Here is an 8,553-nt window from a genome sequence, read left to right as displayed (position 1 = left end):
CAGCAGCCAATATATCCTCCTGTCTCAGTGTGTGGAAAGTTTGAAACCTGCAAATATGGACACCCAAAAGCCTACGTATGTGGGTGTAAATGCATGTGCGCTCTTTGTTCTGTATTTGTGCCTGATAATTGTCACCCCAAAGCCTGCAAACAATAGCTCAACAATTTTGTCTTCAGCGTCTAGTGCATTTCCCACACCAGCAAATCGTATCACTGTAACTTTTGGGACTACTCTGGACATCTAGCTAGCAAGTTTAATAGAGTATTTTTGGTTTGGTGAAATATGTTCTATTCACCAACCTGGATTATTAGTTCCATTTATCACAAAGCAAGTTTTTAGACCTCATGGTTTCAGAGAAGCTCAGAAGAAAACTGAATAGCACTTGTCATAGTTGTGATAAAGCTTCTGTTGACTTACCTCTCCTACTGCACCCTGCCTCTCATGTATTCTGCAGTTTGTGAAAAGTCTCTACAGCCCACCTGGTGTTTATAATAAATGTTAACTAGGAATGTTTATGTGATTCGCATTGTTTATTTTGCAACAGAAAATCTACGCTTCCCTTGAATTTTATTTTTATTGGTCTACAGAGACTGGCCAGTACTCTTTGGCTTTTGCTCTCCACTTCCAGAATCGAACACAGCCCCTATACTGTACGGCAGCTTTTGTCAAGCTGGTGCCCTCCAGATGTTTTGTACTACAACTCCCATCAATCCCCACTGCTGTAGGGAGTTACCTCTACCCCGCATCTCTCTCAACCATTTCCCTTTCAGCCTCCCGCATCAAGATGATTAGCAGAAGGGTGCAATATGATCATCTTCCTCTCCCTTCCCCTTAAGACACCCTCTGCATTTGGGTTAGAGCCCCAGAGCATTTGGGAGAAGGAATGCACTGTACAGTACTTTCAAATTTTTATGCTGTGTGATTTTATTTACATTGTGTGATTCTAGAAGAATGTCTTGCTTTGTGTGAAGTGCCCATTGGGAAGAAGGCCTTGGCTATAGGCAATAAGCTGAACTGATGGGGATACCCCGCCCCAACCCTGAGGCTGCTGCAGCCAGAGCGCCGCGTGGGCAGACTCCATCGTTGTTGTGGTGATCCTGGCCTGGAGGCATCCCCGAAAGTGCCTATTGCGTTTCCCCAAGGGGGTCCGTGAAGGGCCCACTTTCCTGGGGAAAGGGGTTGCAGGGCAAGCCGAGAGCCTTTCCCGACGTGGACCTGTTGGATTTCTGCCTGCCAGCCGTTTTCTTTTGTTACTTGTGGTGCTGCCTGGCTGCCCTCCGTTCTCAGCCTTTCCCAGAGGGATGGTTGCTTCCGTTCTCGGAAGGAGCGGCATTTCCTTCATTGGGTGGCAGAGGACTCCCCCACACCCGCTTTGTGTTGAAGGGTGACAATGACATATTTGTGAACACGTGCAGCATTGTAGAGTTCCTTGAGCATCTTGGACCCTGACAAAGATCTTTTTGCTGGGGATGTCATCAGCAAAGCCTGGCCAATCAGGGACACCAACACTAAGAATTTTATCCCAGTCATTGTATCTGGCATCCTTCTATCCACACAATGCTGGTGGCGGGGGCTTTGTCATGTCATGGCTGATGGTGCAGCAGCTGCAACTGACTGCAGGACACTCAGCTGTCCCCAATGTTGGACCTTTTCCATATCTGCTATTGGGTCCCTGGAGCACAGATTCACACAAAGCAGCAAAACGTCCTTGCAGGATTTTATTTGAAGTGCGTATATGCAGAACAAAGGTACAGGGCGATAAGCTCGCAACCTGCACACCTCAGTAAGGGTGCGCGCCCACTTTTATACCCCTTAGAAGCATAGACACATGTTCACATGCAAAACATGTGATTTACACTAATAGCAATAAGATGGGGCTTTGTTTCTTGTGTTGCCCTCCTCCTTTTCATTTTGTCTCCTCCTTTCCAGTTTGTCTCCTCGTTTTCAGCCTCCCGCTGTCTGGGGTTACAATAACACCCATTCAACTTTGCTCTTATCTTTTACCCGCCTAAGTCAGACATTCCAGAGAGAGGCCCATTTTACTGTAACATCTGAGATAGGAGAAAATGCCTAAAAGAGTTTTTGGGATCATATAGAGAACAATATTCTAATGGCCCTTCACCAACTGACGATGTCTTTGTTGGAATGTGCTTGGCCAAAATGCGGATCATCTCGATGCACCACCCAGGCTTTAAGACCTTTGAAATCCAGGCCCTTTGATCCCTGCCTGTTCGAAGAACTGATGATTATACACAAATTGAACCCGACGGAGCTGTGGGTCGTGTGGACGTTGCTGAAACATGACAACCTCTGATGTGCCATGTCAGAAACTATAGGATAGATTAAAACTACCAGATTGAGACTCTGGTATATATACCTGGTACCTTTGAAGATGCAGATATTTATTTCTTTATTTAATACACGTCCAGTCCACCCTCACGGTGCAATGCAAGCAAAATAATCCAAATAAAACAATACAGACAAGCTACTTCTGGGTATGAGCAAACTGAACGAGCAGCTAAAAACACAATAGCAACAGTTAGAAGAGAGATTTGAACAGTGAATACAAACTGGGTGCTGTTGCACTTAACTGGGTGTCCATATCAAATTTCGCTTAAAGTATCTACTGAGGATTTACTATTTCACTGCAGGGGCCGCTCGGCGGAGCGAAGTGAGGGAAGCGGGTTCCTTCCCGCAGATACTTAGAAGAAAGCGAAGCAGCTCCGCGGCCACCAGCCACGCAAGGCCGCCGCCATGTTGGTTCGGTCAAGGCGCAGCGGAAATACGTCATCACCTGCGCCACGGCTAATACCATAGAGCTGATTTCGTGAGGGGGGTATGTAGCCTTCCGCGCCCCTTTCTTCTGCGAGAGTCCCGGCCTTCACGTTTCGCGCCGTCGCCTTCCTCAGAGACTGTTCTCCCCCCGGCTGGGTCTATTAGGGATTTAAACAGCTAGAACGACAACAAAAATCCTCATGATTGGGAGGCTTCCGCCTCCTCTCATCGTCACTTCCGCTCTGGAACGGAACTGGTCCTGTTTATGTTTACGCGGAGCGGGAAGGAGAAGGTGCGCACTATAGAGACGCGAAAGTGAAGAGTGGCGCTCCTCTGTGCACACGGCGAGCTTGCTCCTCGCCCGCCGCCAGAGGCCACGTGCCTCCGAGTCCCCGGCGCTGGAAATCATGAGCGAGGTGGCATTGGCGTCGGCGGCTGCGAGAACAGAGCGCCCTCTGCCTATATATTATATAGAGCACGTCTAATATATCATTATTATATACTACACATTATATATATTATATTAGTACGTATATATTAGTATAATGTATATATTATATATTATATTAGTACGTATATATTAATATAATGTATAAATTATATATTATATATTAGTGACAAAAATTTGAAGGTATTGTTCAGCCAGTTGGAGTGTATTTTTCCCTGGCTTGGAGTTTTGATTTATTTCGCAACACAACCAGCCTGGCTTTCTCTTGTTTCCCCGGTGTGGTGGGGGCCCTGGGGGTGGGCGATTCAGGCACTGGCGGTGGCAGAGGTAAAAATAAAGGGAGGGGGAGGTAACCCCAATATGACAGTGAAAGGAGACCAGAAAGAAACGGGGGAGATACAGTTAGAAGAAGAAGGAGGGGTTTGCCCCCAACCACCCTGAAATATACTCAGAGTCGCAAAGTGATTTCATGCTCTTTATTCAGCTCATAGTGGTGAGGAGGAATGAATGAATGTCCCCTCAAAGCATCTGCTTTATATACATTATTTACACAATGGGCTGCACATGATTGGCTAATTCCGGAATTCTACTGTAAGCCAATCAGGTTGTGGATTCACTTCTATCTGGAGCATGATTGGGTGGTTCCTGCCAACCAATCACACTGCTGCATTGTTCTAGGACCAATCAGACTGCTGCATTTTGGATCCTATTGTTCTAGGACCAATCAGACTGCTGCAGTTTGGATCCTATTCAACTCAGTACATAACACACCCCAAGGGAAAAAACCTAAATAAAGATACAGGTCCTTGGAGAAAACCTTCTTGGGATGGGGCTCCTCTGTGGGCGCCCCCATTTTCATCCTCCTCTGTGCTCGCCCACCAAAACAAACCCCTCAAATTTTATTTTTTTTCCTATAGAAGAGGACCAAACCGAACTAAGTAAAACAAAACAAGGCAGCACGAATTGCAGAACGATTGAATTTGGACGGGGTGGGGTGGTGGTTCAGTCTGTGGCAGTAGCCTCCCTAGACCCGGGTTTGACAAACCTCTTCGTCCGTCTCCTTGTTTGTTCCAGGAGTTGGGGTGGACTTTCTATCCCTTCAGGCGGCCTGTTTTGGGGCTCCCTGGTGCGATACCACACCCCTGGGTCCTGTTCGATGGTGGGTGGCCTGGGAGAGCACTTGAGATGGCTCCCCCAAGCCTGCCATCTCCCCCAGCTCTTATGATTTCATGAACGTATGGAGGGCCAAAGGTTCCTGACCCCTGGTCTGAAAGGTTATTCCAGTGGTTCTCAAAGGGTGTGGCAGGAACAGGGATTTTCAGCTCTTGACAGATGTGAAAGATCAGAAAATACAAAGGCTTATTTGTGTTGATGAGGAGATGAGAGTTTGTCTGTCTTAAATTAGACCTAAAACTAAGGAGATTACCTGGCAAAAGCAAGCTCTCGCCTCTCATTGAGGTTGTATACAGACTTAAGGTACATATGTAAGAGGCTCGTTTATAATTATATTTTGGGAATGACTTCTGTTCTTATGCAGCTGCATTGTTTTTTACTTTCTGGATGTCCCATGATCATATTACAAAGTAGCTGTGTTCTATGTTATAAATCAAGCACTGTTAGGAGTTGCTTCTTTTTGTGTCCAATGTATGTATTCTTATCAATAAAAAATTCAGTGTGGCCTGAGCAAATATTCTGAAAGTGTGGTCCAGAGAAAAAGGTTTGAGAACCACTGGGTTATTCAGTAAACATAATAAGTTAAAAGGAGAGTGACTTGAATCCCTGAATTCCCCTACAACTCTTCTAGTTTTCTGTGTTCTTGTAAACATTTTTAAAATTGATTTTATATACTGCCCTATACATACGCTATACCCAAAACATTGTACAGTGGTACCTCAGGTTACAGACACTTCAGGTTACAGACGCTTCAGGTTACAGACTCTGCTAACCCTCAGGTTAAGAACTTTGTTTCAGGATGAGAACAGAAATCACGCCAGGAGCAGGAGGCCCCATTAGCTAAAGCGGTACCTTAGGTTAAGGACAGTTTCAGGTTAAGAACGGACCTCCAGAACGAATTAACCCGAGGTACCACTGTACTGTATTGTGGGTTTTTGAAAAATCTGTTCCATCAATTTCCACTGTTCTTGTGAATGTGAAAACAGATTTGTGTGCCATCCGGACCTGGATTGTTGATAATTGACCTGGTTGCCCTCCATGTGGGTTTTTCTGGACAGGTGTCTGGGCTCATGGCGACTATTGCAAGATCAACCCCAAGACAGGAGGCATTGTCATGCTTGGCTGCAGGTATGCCCATCACTTTGGCGTGACCATATGTGAGGAATGCTTAGTGGCAGATAGCAGAATGGCATGCTGTGCACTTGTTGGCTGGGAATATGGTGGCACAGTGTCAGTCTTGCTCTGCTGGCTGGCTGACGTTTCTGAGGCTGGGCCAGGAAATTTCAGAAACTTCCCCCCACTCTTTTCTCCCCCTCTCTTCTGTTTCAGCATCCTGTGGTCTTCGTCAGGTGGCACAACCTTTCCTTTGATCCAGGGCTGGCCCATACTGGTGCCCAAGGCAAAACAGCAAATACCTCCTTCTCCCCCAAGTCAAGTTGCATGGTACCCAATCCAATGCCAAGCAAGTTGCTTTGGCATCTAAAGCAGGCTCCGAACTCTCATCAGCCCCAGCCAGGTTGGGGAAGGCTCGTTAATATCTTAGACAGACATTCTTTCTCATCATTTGCTACCTAAGCCTTTTACCTGGGGATGCCATTGTAGATTATCTCACGAAGGAACACCTGAGATACGTTTCCAAAGCCTCCCGGAACTGGGTTTGAAAGCCACTGTGCTGCACAGGATAATTTGAAAAATTGCTTAAGAAAACTCGTGTTTTTGGTAGACGAGAGAGGCTTAGTAATTTATTGTGAAGTTTACACCCTGCTCTTCTTTATAAAATGATCCCAGGGCAGGTCACAGTAACAACATACAAATATGTTGAGGTCACATTGAAAGATAAAATGAGGATTAAACACCACAACAAATTACCGTTGAATAAAACTAGTTCTTCATTTGTTCTGCTTCAGGAAACCAACCTGACTGTTGCTCAGAGAGCCTGGCGGACAGGAATAGGAAAAATCTGGTCCAAATGCTCGTGGTTTTAAGGTCCAAAATTAAATAGCCTTATGTTGTCCCTTTAGTTGACACTCCCAAAAGAGGCTCTTAACAACATCAAAGGAGGCTTGCTCCATTACGGTGAATGGGGCACTGCCCCACTAGGCTAGTCTGCTTTCAGCGCCCCCACCTGCCTGCTTTCTTAGCTACATTCAGTTCAGAGGGCTGGCACTGCCTGACAGCTGCCTCCTCCTTGGGCTCAGTGTTGCCTGTGGAAAAGTCAGCAGGGAGGAGAAGGAAGGCGGGGACAAATCTAGAACTAGTTGCCTTTGCCTGCCATTGCCTCTGGCGCCACCTGCTGTTAGTCTCCCTGCTTCTGCCCTTGTTGTTTAGTCGTTTAGTCGTGTCCGACTCTTTGTGACCCCATGGACCAGAGCACACCAGGCACTCCTGTCTTCCACTGCCTCCTGCAGTTTGGTCAAACTCATGCTGGTAGCTTCGAAAACACTGTCCCACCATCTCGTTCTCTGTCGTCCCCATCTCCTTGTGCCCTCCATCTTTCCCAACACCAGGGTCTTTTCCAGGGAGTCTTCTCTTCTCATGAGGTGGCCAAAGTATTGGAGTCTCAGCTTCAGGATCTGTCCTTCCAGTGAGCACTCAGGGCTGATTTCCTTCAGAATGGAGAGGTTTGATCTTCTTGCAGACCATGGGACTCTCAAGTGTCTCCTCCCGCACCATAATTCAAAAGCATCAATTCTTCGGCGATCAGCCTTCTTTATGGTCCAGCTCTCACTTTCATACATCACTACTGGGAAAACCATAGCTTTAACTATACGGACCTTTGTTGGCAAGGTGATGTCTCTGTTTCTGCTCTACCAGTCTCAATGGGTAGCAGCCACCATTCAGCAACACTGAGTCCTTTTATGAACCACATTTTTTTTCTTTTAAACCACATGGAATGAAAACGCAGAGACGTGTTGTGGTTGACATCTTTTTCAGCAAACGTGGAGTTTGTGTAGCAAATCCTCATTTCGAGGGTTGCCTCGAACCATCTGGCGTGCCCAGTCCCAAGACAGTTTGCTCTTTGCAAGAGTCCCAGCGCCCACAGGTGCCTGGTTGTCTCTGGTGATGCCCTGTCAATGGATTCCTTTGAGGGTGCTTCACCATCATAACTCTTGCGTGAGCACAAAGGAGGTTGCCAGCCTGGTCCGTGAAGTCAGTGGAGGGTCTGCAGTAACGAAGGCAAGGCAAGAGGGAGGGCAGAAAAATCAGCAGTTGAGTGAACCATAGGACTGTTTGGCTGCAGGCCTGGTCCTCCAATGTGGGCAGCAGCTGAACTTTAACATCCTTCCTTTCTCCTTCAACATCATCCCCCCCTTTATTTTCTTGGAATGGTCTCTCTGTGTGGCTCCCCCTCCTTTTCTTTGGAGAGGGGAGGTGATTAGGAGAAATGGCAACTGAGAAAAGATAATATCAGTTTCCTATCACAATCACTTGCTATGCTGATGGGATGTGGATTCCAGTAATGCCTCTTTCAACCTCTAAAGCTATTCAGCTGCCCAGTGGGAATCTCATCTGAGATACTCTGAGATTCTTTAAGAGGAAGCAGGTTAAGCATCAAAGAAGCTCCTACTTCCAATTCCTGCTTGTATGGCTTGGCATTTAGTTGCTTTATATATATATATATATATATATATATATATATATATATATATATATATATAAATTTTATTAACTGGCCAATCAAATCAAATCACATCACATAAATTCCAAATTACAGAGCCGAATTTTTTAAATTTTGTTGGGGGTTCCCATACTTCCAGATCCGAGGAAGAATTCTGATCTAATCATTCCTTCTGCATTAATGTCCAAATCAGTCCAAATAAGTCCAAATAGATGTTCAAACAGTCCAAACATATATTCATATCTTGCTGTTTCCACATCACTCTTAATCAAATATTTTCTCTTTGTCCTTTATGGTCTCTTCTGATGGTCTTAAGCCGATAAACACCGATAATACTCCTGCGTAGATTTCCCGTCGTAAATCCTCCATTCCAGTTGGTTCCCATAAATCGTCACCTTCGGAGATAAGATCACTTTTTCCCTCGTAAATTTATAGCTCTGTCGTACCTAAAGCCTCTTTGAGGGGTCTCTCCCACGATGTAAACACACTCTCTTCCTCCTCCCAGGCTTATTCCTCCGACAGAGCTTCCCAAGATGGC

The 8,553-nt window shown here is 45.9% G+C and overlaps 1 long non-coding RNA gene across 1 annotated transcript; it reads left to right on the top strand.

The window, feature by feature from the left end:
- Positions 1 to 148: 148 nt before the first annotated feature.
- Positions 149 to 513, top strand: LOC128403909 (uncharacterized). The gene is made up of 2 exons (XR_008328021.1): positions 149 to 182; positions 263 to 513. It is a non-coding gene; the product is annotated as an uncharacterized LOC128403909 (long non-coding RNA).
- Positions 514 to 8,553: the final 8,040 nt, after the last annotated feature.

This window comes from Podarcis raffonei, chromosome 16 (genome assembly GCF_027172205.1).
Source record: "Podarcis raffonei isolate rPodRaf1 chromosome 16, rPodRaf1.pri, whole genome shotgun sequence".
Classification (NCBI taxonomy): Eukaryota; Metazoa; Chordata; class Lepidosauria; order Squamata; family Lacertidae; genus Podarcis; species Podarcis raffonei.
The sequence above is the reverse complement of the archived record's forward strand: the minus strand, read 5'-3'. Positions and strand labels throughout refer to the sequence as shown.